At 46.0% G+C, this 20,169-nt stretch overlaps 1 long non-coding RNA gene across 1 annotated transcript; it reads left to right on the top strand.

Annotated features, from left to right (window-relative positions):
• Positions 1–2,017: 2,017 nt before the first annotated feature.
• LOC123331168 lies at positions 2,018–8,503 on the top strand. Its single transcript, XR_006547678.2, has 3 exons — positions 2,018–2,301; positions 7,584–7,684; positions 8,110–8,503. It is a non-coding gene; the product is annotated as an uncharacterized LOC123331168 (long non-coding RNA).
• The last annotated feature ends 11,666 nt before the right edge of the window (positions 8,504–20,169 follow it).

The raw sequence follows: 20,169 nt of genomic DNA, 5'->3' as shown, positions 1-20,169 counted from the left end.
CACACCTTCAGTGAGTTCTGGTCCTTGGAGAACTTTCAACTGGAAATCTCTAGAACATTCTGTGCCTGATGGAGTTGTAGCTTGGCAGACATCAATTACCCACTTTTCCAACGGGGATATAGGTTCTTTGAAGTTTAACAGCACTCAGAAGCATCTTGGAAATGGTACCAAGGCGATTATTTTGGTACAAACGGCTGCTGTGACCTGGGCGTCACCCAGGCAGGCTGGCTTAAGACATCCAGAGAGGAATATGAACCAGTCATGTCTGATACTTTTTCTAGGTTTAAGGGAAGGAACAAGAAATGCCAGGTTTTCCACATACAATCTCAGTGGGTGGTTTGGAAGAGCCGCCAGGCCCCTGGGGGATCAGTGTCACTCCTGACTTAGGAAGTATGTCCTGAGACATGTGAGAACCTTGCACACAGTGTATGAAGGGCAAATTAAAATGTCCAAGCAGCTGGGAATCAAAGTCTTCCCAGAGGAAAGTGAGCAGGACAGACAGGCAGCGTGAAAACCCTAAACCAAGGAAGGGCTGGAACCCATTTGAACAGCAGTGGTGGCCAGTCCCCCTGGGTCACATGGAGATGTTTTTGCACCTTTCTCCTTGGCTCCCTGGCTCCCCTGGGTCCCTGACAAGCAGCCTTGGTGCTCAGGTTCTGCGAGCCTGCCTGCCTGACTTAGAATGCGTGCCCTATCTCCATCCCCGTCTTTCAGCCTGTGAGCAAGTCACTCACTGTGGGAGCCTCCCTCCCACGCAGCAGGCCCCGGAGCGCTGCACCTGAGCGGGGGCGGAGGGGCTGCGCGCCAAGACCGGGTGTGGTGGCATCAGCAGGCCTTGCCCCTGGGCTCTGACTCTGAACAGGCAGGAGAACACTCCTCAGTGGAACCGAGAGTGGGAAGTCCTTGCACGGGGGCTGGGGGAGGAGCGGAGGGGAGCCCAGACTGGGGGCAGTTAGCCAGTTGAGTGGAGATCAGGTGGACTTGGAGGAACCCCTTGAGCCATCAGGGCACATCCAAGGCCAGGATGGAAGGGTAGGATGGACTAGAACAGGGCAGAAATGGTAGAATGGGATCAACAGGGCAGCATGGAGCAGGAGAATGTCCCAGGGAGCTAGGGTATGGATGGTCCTGTGATGTATGTTGGAGGACCAGGCAGTGACGTAACGTGTGGCTTCATTTGGAGGGGGTCTTGGTTAAGGGAAATGGGCTGAGGGCTTGTAAAAACTGCCTGGGTTTGCAGTAATCGGCCCTTAACCTATCTTACACTGCTCCACTTTTTGAGGGCAGAGTAATAGCTTACATTCAGAGCTCTGGGTGCATCCTCAGTCTGCCTTTGGAACAAACTTACTGAAGAGGAACTGCTGATTGCTGCATTTTATAGATAAGAAAACTGAGGGGTAGATGCTAGTTAACTTGCCCTTGATCACATGAGCAGCAATAGGCACAGGCAGGATTCAAAACCAGGTCTGTCTGACATCAGAGCTAAGTGGTGACATAGACTGTCCTTTCTCTGTGGCCTTGCATGTCCTGTAACAAGGGGTCACCCTCCTCTTGGGGTCAAGAAGAGGCTTTCAGGAGTTAGAGGGTAAGCATGTGACTCCTTCTCAAAGATGCTTCAGATAACAATAAACCTCCCCAAATGGGACCCTCAAAACCACTCCAGAGCCCCCCCCCACCCCGCCCCCCGCCGGCAACACTCATACACATCTGAGGGACTGCAAAGCGGCCACGGCCCTTGTCTAAGGAATACACACAACCTAACTGCAGTAATTTGCTGTGGAGTTTTGCCATCAGCCTGTTTCCCCTCTTTTGAAAGTTGAGGCCATTTTCTTCCCATCTCCCCCTGTGGCACTTCTCCCTTGTTTTTGTAGGATATTGTCAGTAACATTACCAGGAGTGATGTCAAAATCCTACCTTCAATTCTTGGGTTTTATGAATCAAGTTGTTGAAATCATGGGGGAAAAGGCTCAAAGGTGGACTTCCTCCCCATTCAGGCACTCCAAACGTTTCTAGTAGATTTCAATAGACTTCCCATCATGTCAATAAACAAGGCAGGTGAGTGATACTTGTGCACAAACTATTTCTTCTCAGTTAAATATTTTAACATATACTTTACTACAATTTCCACTCAGGAAACCCATTGTAGACCAACTGTATTTTTGTCACTTTAGTCCTACCAGGACTACCAGCCGCTGGCAGTTACGTGGGGACCATGGTAAAGAAATCCACAGTTTTCATCTGGGGACAATTGCTCCATCTGCACTGGTTGACCCCTTCTTATCGACAGCATCAAACAGAGAGGTTGGTATTTGGAGGTTTTGTTAATCCTCAGGAGTCAGGTCTTGTCCACAGTGTGTGGTACAAATGGGACCTCTGAGAACATCTAGTGAATCAGCGGGGCCCCAGGCCTGGTGCAGACGACTAGGCTTCCTCTGACGAATGGGAGGGCCAAGAAGCTCTTCTCTGTGACACTGTAGAGGTGGTCACATGTCAGTCTACGTTTGTCAAAAACCCATTGGATGTGCAACACAAAGAGTGAACCCTACCGTAAACTGTGGCTTAGATCAGTAGTAGTGTGTGAAGACGGCTCATCAGATGTAACAAACGGACCACACCAACACAAGATGTTAGTCACAGGGGAGGTGTCAGGGGGAGGGAGTCGAGGGTTTACCGGGGCTCTCTGCACTTTTCCCTCAATTTTCTATAATCCTAAACAACTAAAAAAAGTGTTTTAAATAATAACAAAAGCCTCCTCTTAGCCAGTACACAGATCTGCTGCAACAAAATTAAAAACAAAGAGCGGGGGTTAGGGGTGGGGAGAGAGAGAAAGAGAGAAGGAAGGAAAAAGAAGATAAAAAAAGAGGCATTAAATGACAAAGGGCCCAATTAGGAAGAACACATAACTTAAGAAATGGAAGAAGTTCAAATATAACTTGAGGGAAAGAAGAAATTTCCCAAGTGCTTCACACTATAGGATTTTGAAAATGCAAGTTAATAAATGATCATGGGATGTGGCTGCGATCTAGCCAAGAGAAACGTAAAGTAATGCCATATCCGCCGCAGCAGGAGCGAGGTTAACTGAATGTACCAATATCGCATCACAGAGTAAACCGGCAGTAACACGAGCACCCACAGAATGCCGGTGTCCCGGTCAGGGATTAACACCTAGAGGACAGCGCTCCCAGAAGCCGGGCGGTGCACTCAGGAGGGGCTGTCTGTGAAACCAACCCCCCTCCTACCACCACCTCCAGAAGCGGGGGTGGGTGTGGGTTCTGCACTGCCCTAACCCTGACTGTCAGAAAGGTGAGCATGTTTGTCCGGGGCTCGGGGCCACTGCAAGCACTTGGGACACATTAGAAAAAGGCGTCAGCTCCAGTTAGAATACGTTGAAGAATAAAAAGACGCCCGTCTGGCTGGACCAGTCAGAGAAGGCACCACCTCTGGGCAGTCACCGTACGGTGTCCTTCCCTCCCCACCCTGTCTGGGGCCAAGGCTTGGCAGAGAGCAGGCTGGATGTCACTATCCCCCCTGCCACAGTGCCTGGTGCAGGGCACAGCCTGCACCCCCATTCCTGCTTCTTCACCCGGAAGGACTCACACACTGGAGTGCAAACCCAGTTCCCGAGCCCTGGGTGCCAATCCCCCTTTGATGGAAAAATGCACTGATGCCCTAGGAGTTTTTGTCCAGGAGACCCCAGTCCACCTAAGGAGGCAAAACCACTCCTTCCTGTTCAATATGGAAATGTACAATACACGCGTATGTGCTGAGTCACTTCAGTTGTGTCCTCCTCTTTGTGACCCGATGGACTATAGTCCACCAGGCTGCTCTGTCCACAGGATTCTCCAGGCAAGACTACTAGAATGGGCTACCTTGTCCTCTTCCAAGGGATGTTCTGGACGAAGGGATCGAATGTGCATCTTTTATGTCTCCTTCACTGGCAGGTGGGTTCTTTACCACTAGTGACACATGGAAAGCACCAGTACATGGGCTTCTAAAACAAAACTATTAATAAATATAAAGATAGACTAATCAGATTAAATTTATTAGATTAATTACTTGTGTTAATTTACATGTATAAACAGAACAATAATATTTGTGGGTTATAGCTGAAGTCTTAAAATAAGATGTTAATATTTGCCATTTTAATCAGTTGGATATTCATTTGAAGCCAAATAGCTCATAGATCATCTTTTCTGCACATAAAATCACTGCTGTAACATTGGAAGGCAACCCATAAAACAATAGGCAAAATAAGCTTAGAAAAAAAACATATAAAGGATTATGGAATTGTACAGTGGCAAAAATAAATTGAGCATTGAAATAATACCATCACATGATCAACCAGTAGATTAGAAACAGCAAGAAACACAATAGTTAAGGTCAGAAATCAATGACCAATGTAAAAGAGTGTTTTCATATGATCGCAGTCAAGAGAAAAAAGACAAGTCGCTTATAACTAAGACAATGTAACACGTAAAAGTGGATGTCCTTAAGAAAAAAAGTCAGCCAAAGAAAAACTCACGGTGCTCAAAAATATTAATCATGAAAAGAATTTTCCTTAAATTCAGGGAGAAGGGAAACTCTGGATCACAGAGCACATATTCCAGAAAATTGATACCTAACTTATGATCCTGGTTGTTATTTAATTCTCCAGGAGAAAATCAGGAATTCTTCAGTTGTCTAAGTTAAGAATCTTCTAGGGAGTATCTGGCCAGAATCAGGCTTGTCCACAGCAACATTCGAAGCCCAGAAACAGTGGAGCAAAGTTGTAAGGGAAAGAGAACATGACCCAAGGATGTTACACCCAACCAAGATGCGTTCAAGTACAAACATCCCCAGCTTGAAAGGACTTGAGAAATACAGCACTCTGGAGTCCTTCCTAAAGAACTACTTGCTGGTGTGAGCAAGGAATAAATGGAGAGACTGAAGTGTAACGTTCAGTGCCAGAAGATATTGAAGCAGCCTTCAGGGCTCTAAGCAGAATCAGGAGTCTCTCTTTTCAGCATTTGAGAGTGAAATCCAGCCAACCAAGCGATAAATCAAAAGAAACAGGGCATAGAATAGCCTCAGTGAAAGAACGGGGAGAAAGAAATCGTTCCAAAAGAGAGCTATGCTACAATGTGAAATAGAAATGTTCTAAAACTCTGGCTCACATCACAGGCTCAACTCATGGGTCTTGGTCCCTGAGGAGTGTAGCAATAAGGTTGGAATATGAGGCATGTCTGAGGTGGGATAGCTTGGGTGGGGTCACCTCATAATCTGAGAGACCAAGAAGGTTTCTGTCTCCACTGGGAGTGGGCACAGCACGGCCTTGAAGGGGGAGGGCGTGTGGAGAGCAAAGTAGGTAACCAAGCCCCAAAGACCCACCCGCCCATCCTCGACCTGCCCCTGGTCTCCAGCAGCCTTGCCCGGGGGACCTGCAGGACACACCTCTTCTGATGAGCCAGAAGGGATCCCCTGGAGGGATCTATCCAGGGAGCGAGCGGCTGGTCTCCTCTGGATGAGGGAAGGGACTATCTCTGTGCTGGTCACCCCACACACCACTGTTTCAAATACCTTCACCTGTTCCTGAATTTTAAAGCAGTTACCCCTAGAGACTCTGATGCTGGGAAAGACAGAGGGCAGGAGGAGAGGGGGACGACAGAGGATGAGATGGTTGGCTGGCATCACTGACTCAATGGACATGAGTTTGAGCAAACTCTGGAAGATAGTATGAAAGACAGGGAAGCCTCGTGTGCTGCAGTCCAGGGGGTTTGTAAATAGTCAGTTGCGACTGAGTGACTGAACAACAACAGCAACCCCTAGAGAAAAGCCAAAAGCCTGATTGGTCGGTTTACAAAGCAGTCATTCACAAGTGGCGTTGAACTCCTGTCTGGCTGACTGATTCACGCTGTCCAGTCAGCAGGAATGTCCAGGAGGAGATGCTCAGGCCACCAGGAAACACCCCTAGGTCAGCATGGTTCGCAGAGACCATGTTTGGAGGGGCTGATACTCAGTGGGCCAAAAATGAGAAGGGATTCATTTCAAGCAACGGATATTCATTTAAAAATTATAATTAGTCCCTGTAGGGTACACCTGAAAACAGGCAGAGGCCAGGAATGTACCCAGCCTCACTGATGTGGAGCCCAGAGCAAAGACCAGAGAAAACAGGCATGCTAGGGCCAGGGCAGGGAAGAGCCATGAATGAAATAGAGCAGACGGCATTTGCCCTCTGACTCAGGCATGATGCCTCCGTGAAGAAAACCGGGGACCAAACAGATGCTTGGAACACAGCTGTTGCAAACAGCTTCTCACCAAGGCTGGTCCCCACGGCCCTGCAGAGACCACAGCACACATGCTGCTTCTCGCCAGCCAGGAAAAGGTTTAGAACACCGTGTTATTGGTGAGTAAGGAGTTAGAAGAGTTGGGTAGGAATGTAGACTCACAGCCTCTTTGCTGGCTGACCCTCAGGCCTCAGCCGGTCATGTCAGCTGTCACTGTCTCAGCTTCCTCATCTGTGAGAGGTTGGTCCACTCGTTCAACCCCTCATGCACACCAGGCGTCACCCTGAGCCCTCAACCCTGCGTACTTTAGGGCCAGCAAGCCCAGCGGATTCCACCTCTTAGCATACGAGCATCTTTTCCATCCACATGTCACATGTCACACAGCAACCACTTTTCCTTTCTCCCTGAATTCAGCAAGTTCCCCAGGCAGCTTCCCCTTCTTCTAATCTATCATCCACATACCTTCCAGAGTGATTGTCCCAACACACAACCTTACTGTGCTTCTCTGCTGAAGCCCCTTTGATGGCTGCTGGTGGCTTTCTAGTCAGAGTCACAGCCTCTTGACCAGATGTGAGCGATGCCCACCTGCCTGGTCACATCCCCAGTGTTTCCCAGGTGAACAACCTTCCAGGTTCCCGCAGGACGGTCCTGTTTCAGTCATGGATCCTGGGAAACTTCCAGTCCCTGGCAAACCAGGACAATGGGATGGGTCTCACTACCCGGACTCTTCTCTGCAGCCCTCTGCTCCCCCAAGGCTCCCTTGGGCCATCACTCCTCATATTCTGTGGGTTGAGAATGGTCTTCTTATCTCCTTCTATAAAATCCAGCCTACATCTCATCCTCCAGGATGGTGGGTGGGCACCATCTCAAAGGTCGCTGCCAACCAGAAGCTCCAGAGCCCTTTGTGACCTTGTCAGAAATGCACATCTATGGGCCCCACCTTAGACATACTGACCCAGAAACTCTGGGGTGGCCTCGAGTGCTCTGGGCTTTGACAAACCCTCCAGGGATGCTGTTGTACCTGGAAGGGTGAGAATCAGTTCCCCAGAAACCTTTCCTGAGCAGGGACCACTCTCCAGCTGGCTCATCAGCCCCCAGCCATGTCCACATCACCATGAGCCTGGTGGTGTTTTTCCTGTTAACACTCGAGTGCAGTTATCAGCTGACAATCCACCACCTGTCCAGCAAGTTCTCTGAAGACAGCATTGGCATTTTCTGTTGCTCTCCAGGTAACATCGGTCTATCTTTGCATATTCTTGGCAGTTTTATTAACTCTTTTATTAACAGAACAGACTTATTAAGTTCTATTTTGCTCCCCAGGTCAAACCATATTACAGAGAAGTGTGTGATCCCAGGGGAAAGGATGTGGGGAAATGACAAAGGAGCAGGTGTCCACATGTTGCCCGGAAGCATCTGTAAGAGTGAGTTTTGCCCTAATTCTCACTAAAAGCCACAGGTCTTGGTTCCCCTCATTTTGTCATAATGATAGACATTCTTTTCCTGATCAAAGGATCATCACTACTTTTCATAATATGTTACCCTTGAGCTCTAAGGTTATATGCACTGAAGTTTTAGACATTTAAAAAAAAAAAAACCCTCTGGGGAACCAAAATTTGATTTTGAATATTTTACAGCCTCTGAGCCGGCACTGTCTTTGTACACTTTTGGTCTCAATTAAAACCCCCACCACATGCCTGCTATTAATAATGACAGCAATTTACTTCTGTTGAAATTGAAAGCCTTCAGGTCCCTTTGAAAAACCTAAATGCATTTCACATGGTTTACAGACATGTTTCAAAGCTTTCTTCTCTTTTATAGCTTTTTTCCTTTGTGTTTTTTGAAATAGACTTAATCTTCAAAGTCTATGATTGCCATCGGGTGCCTGAAGACAGAGATCTGAGCACACACAGCTGCACACGCGTGTGAGTGAATTTACATGGATACCAGTATGTATATGCTGTGGTCAAATCGTTCTGCCTTCCAGGACAACTTGTTATTGTTCATGTAAATGTGATTTAACTGATTTTTTCTCTAGCATTTTTCCTTGACATTTTAAAAGCCAGTGAAACTATGGAAAAAAGAAAAAAGAAAAGAAAAAAAAACCTTTCAATGAAGAAACATAATTGTTTTCAGCAAGCCACATGTGACATTTCAGATGTCTGTTTTATATGACATTGTCTTGAAAGAGTAAGCATTTGGGAAGATTTCTTGAAGTAAATCATTAGAAGGAAACCTAAAACAAATCATTAAGGTTCATCAAATACACGAGAAGAAGAGATGGGCTTTGGACCACATCAAATGCCCGAGTTTTCATAGTCCAGTTTCATATCCTGAACATTGAAAAAACAGATTCTGATACAAAAAGATTATGCCCCTGCCCAAAAGAAGTGCACATGTTGGTGAGTAGCTGGTGTGGGTGAGGGGAGATTTCTGGAAGCAATTGGGGTGAGACGTCCCCAACACTTAGTAGGAAGCAGACCCCGTACCAGGGCCCTTGGTTTCTGAAGGACTCGGAAAAGTTAGGGTCGAATTAAGTTCTATTCAGTTCAGTTCAGTCACTCAGTCGTGCTCGATTCTTTGCGACCCCATGAGTCGCAGCACACCAGGCCTCCCTGTCCATCACCAACTCCCGGAGTTCACTCAAACTAACGTCCAGCAAGTCGGTGATGCCATCCAGCCATCTCATCCTCTGTCGTCCCCTTTTCCTCCTGCCCCCAATCCCTCCCAGCATCAGAGTCTTTTCCAATGAGTCAACTCTTCGCATGAGGTGGCCAAAGTATTGGAGTTTCAGCTTTAGCATCATTCCTTCCAAAGAAATCCCAGGGCTGATCTCCTTTAGAATGGACTGGTTGGATCTCCTTGCAGTCCAAGGGACTCTCAAGAGTCTTCTCCAACACCACAGTTCAAAAGCATCAATTCTTCGGTGCTCAGCTTTCTTCACAGTCCAACTCTCACATCCATACATGACCACTGGAAAAACCATAGCCTTGACTAGATGGACCTTTGTTGGCAAAGTAATGTCTCTGCTTTTGAATATGCTATCTAGGTTGGTCATAACTTTCCTTCCAAGGAGTAAGCGTCTTTTAATTTCATGGCTGCAGTCACCATCTGCAGTGATTTTGGGGCCCAGAAAAATAAAGTCTGACACTGTTTCCACTGTTTCCCCATCTATTTCCCATGAAGTGATGGGACCAGATGCCATGATCTTCGTTTTCTGAATGTTGAGCTTTAAGCCAACTTTTTCACTCTCCACTTTCACTTTCATCAAGAGGCTTTTGAGTTCCTCTTCACTTTCTGCCATAAGGGTGGTGTCATCTGCATATCTGAGGTTATTGATATTTCTCCTGGCAATCTTGATTCCAGCTTGTGCTTCTTGCAGCCCAGCGTTTCTTATGATGTACTCTGCATATAAGTTAAATAAGCAGGGTGACAATATACAGCCTTGACGTACTCCTTTTCCTATTTGGAACCAGTCTGTTGTTCCATGTCCAGTTCTAACTGTTGCTTCCTGACCTGCATATAGGTTTCTCAAGAGGCAGGTCAGGTGGTTTGGTAGTCCCATCTCTTTCAGAATTTTCCACAGTTTATTGTGATCCACACAGTCAAAGGCTTTGGCATAGTCAAGAAAGCAGAAATAGATGTTTTTCTGGAACTCTCTTGCTTTTTTGATGATCCAGCCTACGTTGGCAATTTGATCTCTGGTTCCTCTGCCTTTTCTAAAACCAGCTTGAACATCTGGAAGTTCACGGTTCATGTATTGCTGAAGCCTGGCTTGGAGAATTTTAAGCATTACTTTACTAGCATGTGAGATGAGTGCAATTGTGCGGTAGTTTGAGCATTCTTTGGCATTGCCTTTCTTTGGGATGGGAATGAAAACTGACCTTTTCCAGTCCTGTGGCCACTGCTGAGTTTTCCAAATTTGCTGGCATATTGAGTGCAGCACTTTCACAGCATCATCTTTCAGGATATGAAATAGCTCAACTGGAATTCCATCACCCCCACTAGCTTTGTTCGTAGTGATGCTTTCTAAGGCCCACTTGACTTCACATTCCAGGATGTCTGGCTCTAGGTGAGTGATCACACCATTGTGATTATCTGGGTCGTGAAGATTTTTTTGTACAGTTTTTCTGTGTATTCTTGCCACCTCTTCTTAATATCTTCTGCTTCTGTTAGGTCCATACCATTTCTGTCCCTTATTGTGCCCATCTTTGCATGAAATGTTCACTTGGTATCTCTAATTTTCTTGAACAACATTCTGTTGTTTTCCTCTATTTCTTTGCATTGATTGCTGAGGAAGGCTTTCTAATCTCTTCTTGCTATTCTTTGGAACTCTACATTCAGATGCTTATATCTTTCCTTTTCTCCTTTGCTTTATGAACATATCAAAAAAAAAAAAGCTCCAATATTCTTTAGTAAACCATTTTGAAAATGTATCCAATTAGAAGTTGGAAATGAGTCATTTAAGAGATACAGAAATTAAATGAAACAGGCTGGAATTCCTTTTACTATATTTAATAGGTCAACAGTTTTTGCTTTATAATTTTTAATTGACCGCTAGCAGCTCTATTTGATTGTTGCTTTTTCAGGTAATGTTTTTCAAAAATGTAATAGTCAATATGTTTATGAAGAGTTCAATAGGTGAAATTATACACACTTTCTCAGTTTAATACTCTAACCTTTGTCCTTAACATTTTATTTTGAGACCAAATGAGCAGAGTTCAGTAATCCCCTTGAGGTTTTAAATTTAGCTGTATATGGTGTGAAGAAAGCAGCCTCTGACCAATGGAGACAGGATCATCTTCCATTTTCCTTGCCTGAAAGAAGGGTTCCAATTTCCTCCAACTTTATGAAAAATCTAAAGCTGATGGCTCAACATTTTTGATTACATACCCCTGAGTTTTTAAAAAATTACTCTACTATATCTTTAAAAAAATACACAAAGACTATGATTTCTAAAAGGATAAAAAGAGGATAAACTGAATAGACTCTTGAACACTATTAATGGCATTAAACGATATCTTTTTGCATCATGCTGGACTACGCTTCTTTGAACATCTAACATAAGAATAAAGTAAGCAAAATGTCACTGTTTTCTTTCCATCCCCAACAGGCATGGGGTGGACATGTGCCCTCTGAATGGCTTTCCCAATCGTGTTTGTGTCCATCTTCCTATCTCCAATCTCAGGTTTGGGAAGAGGCATCACCATGAGTTGGGATGTAAAACCCACAGGTGCCAATTATACCTGAGACGACTTTCTTTTCTGTGTCTTGGGCCCGGGGACAGGAGGGTGCCTGGCCTTGCTAGACCACCCTGGGCTTCAGCAGGAGTACCGGGAGCACGAGGGGCTTCTTCAACCCTCCACAGCAGCCAAGGTGGAGGCCCCAGGATGCTGGAGCCACGGGCCTGGGACCACATGCTCTGGGCTGACCTCCCAGTGACCAAACATCCAGCCCCTCTCGGAAGGAAGCCCCCAGGGCTGAGGGTTTCCAGCCAGTTCTCCCAGGGCCTCTGCCCCCAACACTTGGGGGTGTTTTCCCTGTTCAGACTTATGTGAGTTTCTATTCCCAATGCATGTTCCTTCATCTAACCCTCAGCAAGGTGGAGGCCACCCCAGGTAGATTGGCCAGAATATTCAGAGCGCAGCCACCTGCAGTCCTCAAACACTCCTGCTCCCCAGGCCCCACCAGGAGACACTCAGTTTGTTCCTGAGTGTCTGATCCACAGCTCCCAGCCAGTTCAGCCCACAATGGGGCCACCTGATGAAGTACATCCTTTGTCACCTGCTTGAGGCTGGGCAATGCCACCATGGAGTTGGGACACAGAGGATCAGGACACCGGAAGCTTACTCAATGCAGACACGAACTCCAACCCTGCCTCCCTGCCCTGGGCTTGTTCAGCACGTGGTTTGGTTTGGTTTCACAGAACCGTGTTGTCTAAGCTACTGACACCATCCACCCTTCATGAATTTCATAGGACAAGCTGGTTCTCCCTGATATGGTTTCAATATTTTCCTTCTTTGTATGAATGCGTCAAAATGCTCCCAGGAGATTGTCAATCGGCTGGCAGTGTTCACTTGGTCCAGTTCTGGTTTGTTTTTTCTCCAGTTTATTCATTTTACCATGGGTATCCTGGGAATGTGGGAAGCAGGCACCCCCCACACCCCTGCAAACACACGCACACAGACCCACACACACAGAGCGTGGTTGTTTACCATCTGCCTGAAAGATGGCTCCATTGTGTAGTAAGAACAATGTTATTTAATACAGCTATTTTTCTTTGTGTGTGTAATTTTAGGCTGGTTTTTAGCCATTTGGTATATTTCATGAGCTGTAAGTAAAACTACACCCCTCAAAAAGCAAATGAGCTAAAGCTAAACTATTTCATTTTTCCTTTGTAACAACTTCTGTCTCCACTTGAAATGAAATTAACTGAATAAGTTGAAGACCATGCATCTTAATATTATGAGAAGTTGTTCTTTGTGCTCAGTTGCTTCAGTCATGTCCAACTCTACGACCCCCATGGACTGTAGCCCGCCAGTCTCCTCTGTCCATGGAGAGCCTCCAGGCAAGAATACTGGAGTGGATTGCCATCTCCTTCTCTAGATCTTCCCAACCCAAGGATAGAACCCAGGTTTCCTTCATTGGCAGATAGATTCTTTACCATCTGAGCCAAAACAGTAAACTTCTCAGCAATGAAAGAAGGGATCTTAAGGCATCAGTTAGGCTCTGCCCTACTGGTTTGTTTATCTGAGCCAGGTACACTGCTTTTCATAATGAGCTCTAAATAAGTCTGTGATAGGTGACATTTATGTTCAAGTCTCAGGTGTAAAAATAGATTCCTCTGTTTTCCTTAGGTAGCACAGAACTAGAACAATTTTATTGAGTCTTGGGACAGCCATACCCTCATGCAGTGTAGTTGACTTGCCAGGTCCATCATGACACAAAGTACCATTGCTGGGTGACATCAGCATTTTCCCATGTCATGAAGCATCCCTGGACAACACAAAGGCCGTGTGTCGGCGTGTTCAGTAACCGAATCATAGTCCAGTTCTTGGAATGCATCAACTGCCCGCCTATCATGGGAGGACTTGTGGGTGAAGCCACTGACCAACAGAGAAGAGGGACCAGGAGTCCCAGGTCCCTGGCTTGCTGATGATGGAGAAATTGCCACCAGAAAGTGGAAGATGCAGTGATCTGGGGCAAAGTGTGGGATGAAAAGCAGACAGAGCTTTTGGTGACTGCCCTGTCTATCAAGTCTCTTCCCCAAGGGTGGGAACAGGCCAGGGGGAGCCATGGGTGGGCAGTGGGGGGCCCAAAATGTAGAGAGGACAGGAGAAGCCACCGGCCCACAGACCTAGAGATCTGAGCCACATCTTCCTTGATCTTCCTTTGCTTTCACGTGGGAACGGGGAGGGTTTTGCAACCTGATTTACAGTTCGGATAATTCAGGTGCTGAATTTATGTTACGTAAGGTGGAAAACAGAACTGAACTAGATAACACTGACGAGTCAGAACAGAACCTGAATGTAACGCTCCCAGTGGTGTTACCAAATTCTCCACCCCCAGCTAAACATCATAAATAAAACCACCAGAGCCATCACATAAATCAAAGAGAAATCTGGCTTTGCAGAGTTCAAAATAAACACAGTGAAGCCAAGTCCTGCTGCCCCCTCACCCCTACCCCCACAGGGAGCTGGAGCCCCGTCCACACAGGCACAGAGGTTCCCAGGTGCCCAGGCTCGGGTGGCTGCTCCAGACGGTGTTGGGGGAGCTATGCTTCCACCCTGGCCTGGAAATCCTGCGTCTCTCACTCACCTCTGGGCTCCCGTATAGTAGAACATCTCGTATCCATGCATCGACTGGGGGTCCATAAAGAGTTACTAACTTGGGCACTGGGCTAAAGCTGATGAGAAATCTAGACAAAACCTGAGAAAACAAACTAGAGATGCATATAGCTTTCTGAGGTGTATATGGTTAACTTATTTTCAGCTGAATTCTTGTGCTTTTTGAATGATTGTGTGTGTTTAGAAAAGGTTCCCCGCTGCTGTCTTTGTAAGGAGAGAGGCAGCAAAGGCATCAAAATCTGTATACGAAAATAAAGAGATGCTAGGTTAGGGCATGATGTGATCTGACATGAATGAAATACACAACGTCTATGTGCAGGCAGGCACCACCTCAGAGTGCCATGTGTCAGCCAGAGATATTAGCACAGACACAATAAACCTCTCCAATGTCAGGTTTACGTGTCCAGGTCAGGGCCACCCTGACTGTCCTCCGGCCTACACAAAATCGCATGAGATCAAGAGGGACCACGCATCTGAAAGCCTTTTGAGGATTATAGCATGTTACACAAGTGTGGAGATTAAGCATGACCGTGGACTTGGCACTGTTGAACTTGGTGGCCCAGAGCACTGTTTAGTTTTGGCTCAGGCTGCCCTGGAGACCTAAACTTCAGGTTGCTGGAAGGTGGTGTGTAGGGCCAAGCCTGCATGTCTCGTCACTCTGACACATACACCCGAAGCCATGACAACAAAGACATGCACTCTACAGTTGGAAATTCACAGCCACAGGGCAGCACCGCAGTGGCTATCTGGTCAAACCACCTGTTTCACTGATTACAATGATCTGTTTTAAAAACTAGGCTGTTTGGATATTTTATACATAAAACGAACAAAGCTAGCGGAGGTGATGGAATTCCAGTTGAGCTGTTTCAAATCCTAAAAGATGATGCTGTGAAAGTGATGCATTCAATATGCCAGCCAATCTGGAAAACTCAGCAGTGGCCACAGGACTGGAAAAGGTCAGTTTTCCTTCCAATCCCAAAGAAAGGCAATGCCAAAGAATGTAGTCGTTCACATGCTACTGCACAATTGTACTCATCTTGTGCTAGCAGAGTAATGCTCAAAATTCTCCAAACCAGGCTTCAAAAGTACGTGAACTGTGAACTTCCAGATGTTCAAGCTGGATTTAGAAAAGGCAGAGGAACCAGAGATCAAATTTCCAATATTCGCTGGATCACTGAAAAAGCAACAGAGTTCCAGAAAAACGTCTACTTTTGCTTTATTGACTATGGCAAAGCCTTTGACTGTGTGGACCACAACAAACTGTGGATAATTCTTAAAGAGATGGGAATACCAGACCACCTGACCTGCCTCCTGAGAAATCTGTATGCCGGTCAAGAAGCAACAGTTAGAACCAGACATGGAACAACAGACTGGTTCCAAATCGGGAAAGGAGTACGTCAAGGCCGTATATTGTCACCCTGCTTATTTAACTTATATGCAGAGTACATCATGCGAAATGCCAGGCTGGATGAAGCATGAGCTGGAATCAAGATTGCCAGGAGAAATATCAATAACCTTAGATACACAGATGACATCACCCTTATGGCAGAAAGCAAAGAAGAACTAAAGAGTCTCTTGATAAAAATGAAAGACTAGAGTGAAAAAGTTGGCTTAAAGCTCAACATTCAGAAAACTAAGATCATGGTGTCTGGTCCCATCACTTCACGGCAAACAAATGGGAAACAATGGAAACAGTGACAGAGTTTATTTTCTTGGGGGCTCAAAAATCACTGCGGATGGTGACTACAGCCATGAAATTAAAAGACTCTTGCTCCTTGGAAGAAAGGCTATGACCAACCTAGACAGGATATTAAAAAGTGGAGACATTACTTTAGCAACAAAGGTCCATCTAGTCAAGGCTATGGTTTTCCCAGTAGTCATGTATGGATGTGAGAGTTGGACTATAAAGAAAGCTGAGGACTGAAGAATTGATGCTTTTGAACTGTGGTGTTGGAGAAGACTCTTGAGAGTCCCTTGGACTGCAAGGAGATCCAACCTGTAAATCCTATAGGAAATCAGTCCTGAATATTTATTGGAAGGACTGATGCTGAAGCTGAAACTCCAACACTTTGGCCACCTGATGGGAAGAACCGACTCATTGGAAAAGACCCTGATGCTGGGAAAGGTTGAAGGAAGCAAGAAAAGGGGATGACAGAGGATGAGCTGATTGGATGGCATCACTGACAGGATGGACATGAGTTTGAGTAGGCTCTGGAAGTTGGTGATGGACAGGGAAGCCTGGCATGCTGAAGTCCGTGGGGTCACAAAGAGTTGGACATGACTCAGCGACTGAACTGACACATAAAACAGTGAACTGCAGACCCAAGTACCCAGATATCAACTGCAGTAAATGTCCAGATAACCTGTCTAGCAGCCCCTTTGAGTTTGAATATCTCAGAACAACATGGAAATCAATTTTCTACTTCTGAGAGGTAAATGACATTTGTTTATGTATTTTTTTTATAGTACAGCCTTGGAGCGCTGTTGACCCAGATGATAAAGAATCTGCCTGCAATACAGGAGACCTGGGTTCCATTCCTGGGTGGGGAAGATCCCCTGGAGAAGAGAATGGCTACCCACGCCAGTATTCTTGCCTGGAGACTCCCACGGACAGAGGAGCCTGGAGGGCTACAGTCCGTGGTTCTCAAAGAGTTGGACATTACTGAGCAAGTAACACTTTAGAGCTGAAAACAGCACCTTCCTGGGAGTTAGAAAACCTACTGCTTCTATCCTCCAAAAGTTGTGTGATTTCTAGGCAAACTATTGAATCTCTCTGGCCTTCGTTTCCCCCTCTGTAAAAAGAGATTAGTAATAGCTGAAGTATTTAAATCAAAGATAAACAATATTGAATGTGATATTATGATGATGTAACCAGATGGGAGAAGGCCATCCAGATGTCCAGTTGAAGTGAAACATAATTTGGTTTCATAGAATCAAAATGTACCCAGTGAAATAAAGAAACGAAGTTATTGCACAAGTTTAGTATATCCTTAATTATAATAGCAGTCATCTTATAGTTTATTCTTTTAACACAGTGTTTCTCAAACTTTTCTTCATTGTTGCCCCCTGAGAACTGCTTTGGAGAAGGCAATGACAACCCACTCCAGTACTCTTGCCTGGAAAACCCCATGGACGGAGGAGCCTGGTGGGCTGCAGACCATGGGGTCGCTAAGAGTCGGACATGACTGAACAACTTCACTTTCACTTTTCACTTTCATGCATTGGAGAAGGAAATGGAAACCCACTCCAGTGTTATTGCCTGAAGAATCCCAGGGACGGGGAAGCCTGGTGGGCTGCCATCTATGGGGTCACACAAAGTTGGACACGACTGAAGCGACTTAGCAGCAGCAGCAGGGAACTGCTTTAGACATTTCTTCTTAATTTCTCCCCCATTAAGATGTAGGTAATGTGGGTACACATTTCACCCTTTGGAGGGCCACAGATTATTGCAGTAGCTGCGTCTTTTTCACACTCTCCCCCACCAAATGCAGTCTGGGATGGGGGGTGCAGTGCAGTTGCACCAGGTGGTCCAGCGGCAGGGCTCAGTGTCAGTGGGTTATTTTTAGGGCATGCTTACAGAGTGCTGGACCATGTGCAGGCCCATAACCTTATTCCTCCCATCTCACAGCTGTGTTAAACAGCTTGCCCGAGGCCCCAGAGATAAGGGATCTGAGCCTGGCGACTCTGGCCCCCTAAGCAGAGCGCCATCCCGCCTCTCATTTGTCGAGCGTGTCTGAGTGTTGCTACGAGCGCACGAACAACTTAGGGCATGCTGAGGTTGACTGCCAGAGCTTCTGTGTTCTCCTCCTGCTTCTGTCGCTGTGTCCTGCCGTGGCCAAGGGTCGTGTCGGTCTCATAAAGACTCTTTCTTGATGCTCTGATCTTATCCAGCCTCATCAACCAGCACAACAAACGCCCATTATGGAAAGTCTTTCGAAGGAGCCAGGGGAGGAGATGTAACATAATACCCAATTTTCTTCCTTTCCTCAAAGAGCCAGATGATCGAGTGGAGCAGATAAAGCAATTCGCAGCCAGCCAGCCCTACAGGAAAGCATGTTATAAGAGGATGTGAAAGTACAGACAGAAATGCTACTAAAGTCCTGTATTTTCTCCTGCCCCTGGAAGATCTCTATTTTCTTTCAGTGGGTAGGGCTTCAGTTTGCCAGCAGCTCCCCAAACAAATTTGTGACACAGGGTGAAGAGACTGTTAGACTGAATCAGCCTTATCCAGGTCTGCCCCTGTTTTCAGATGCACGCATGCCAAGTCGCTTTGGTCAGTTTGGACTCTTTGCAGCTCTATGGACTCTAGCCCACCAGGCTCCTCTGTTCGTGGGATTCTCCAGGCAAGAACGCTGGAGCTGGTTGCCATTTCCTCCTCCAGGGGATCTTCTTGACTCAGGGATCGAACCTGTATCCTCTTCTGTCTCCTGCATTGGCAGGCGGGTTCTTTACGGCTAGCATCACCACTTGGCAATTGATTAACACATGCTAACGGATGGATGGGTGGGTGGATGAAGGAATGGTTGCTAAGCTCACAAACATTTGAATGTTTTCTCTGATAACTATGAATGTAAAATGGAAAGTAAACTTTAATTTCTTAAGCTCAGAAGACGGCTGTTCAGAGATGCATCTAAACGGCATGTTATTTTCAAAATAGAGTTTACTCTAATTAACATGTCTTAAAGACATAACCCAGAAGGCCATCCCTTTCTAAGGACTCTTCGGAATAATTTTATTAGCTCTGCCTCTGAGGAAGATGTGTAGGATTTTTCAAGTTTATTGTCTTTACCAGTAAAGCTCTGCTGTGGGTGAAATACTGGAAACACTGGCTCAGGTGATCAAAGGGGTAGGGAGGTAACCTGGCTCCGTTTCTGTCCTCTGGGCTCTTACATACAGAGGAATCACCGTGGTGTCATGGGATTGGCATTGACATCTAATAGCAAATTATGAGAGACATCTATTCCTGGAGACCTTGCCTATCCTCTGAGGATGTGGGATGATGCTTTCGACCACATTCACGGTCAGACAGGTTCTGAAATTGATGCTTTAATTCCTCTGACTCTTCTTTTTTAAAAAAAAATTTATTTATTTGGCTGCATCAGATCTCAGTTGGGAAATGTGGGATCTTCATTGTAGTTCAGGCTCTGTAGTTGTGATGCACAGGCTTAGCTGCCCTCTGGCCTGTAGGATCTTAGCTCCAATGGAACACTGGGGAAGTCCCTCTATGATCCTTCTTAAAAATGTCATTTTCTTCAAGAACTGAAAGGCCTGGGACCTCCGAAATTCCAAATGATTTGCAGGATCGCATGCCTTTAGATCAATTTCACAGACATTAGGAAATCAAATTGTAGCCAAAGCTTTAAAGGATTTTGGTCCTTGTGTTTCCCAAGATAACACAAGTGACACTGAGCTGCTCTGTGGTCCCTAAGATATGAGACACTTTCTGAGAAAATCCAGCCAAGGTGACCATCCAAGCTCTGTGCCCAGCACAGTCCATCCCTGAAAACCTGCTCATGATACAGGATTACTGGGGGAGAGCAAAGGACTGGTTTTCAAAGACTGAGCCAGCTACCGAGGCTCTGAGGATCTTCAGTGTTCATGGGAAAAGACTTCTTGGTAAACATGTGAGTGGCCTTGTGAGTGGGTGACTGAATAGTCATGGGTTCCAAGTGCACCTCTGAAATGGAGCAGCCACTCTGTGTTTCTTCTTCCCCATCAACATGACAAAAGTTATTTATGAGTAGCTCCAAATAGTCTAACATGCTTGCTTATTGATGCTGCTAAGGGCATCTTGTCCAGCTGTGCCTGCCTGGAACTCTCCCAACACCCCAGGACCTGCTCAAGACTTGGTCCTTACAAATGCCCCAGGGAAGTTCCTTGTGCTGGTTTCAGGGGGCCAGCTTCTGAGGTGCAGCCCATAGTCACCTTATTACCTGCCTGGAAATGCCTCCCTTCCAATTCTGCGACTCTAATCGTCTATCCACATGTAATCATTCTAAGACAAACTTAAATCATTTGTTTATCACTGTTCTCTTCCAGAAGTAAGTACACTAATATCAACC

This window comes from Bubalus bubalis, chromosome 22 (assembly GCF_019923935.1).
Source record: "Bubalus bubalis isolate 160015118507 breed Murrah chromosome 22, NDDB_SH_1, whole genome shotgun sequence".
In the NCBI taxonomy this organism is placed as follows: domain Eukaryota; kingdom Metazoa; phylum Chordata; class Mammalia; order Artiodactyla; family Bovidae; genus Bubalus; species Bubalus bubalis.
This window is presented reverse-complemented; position numbering and strand designations above follow the sequence as displayed.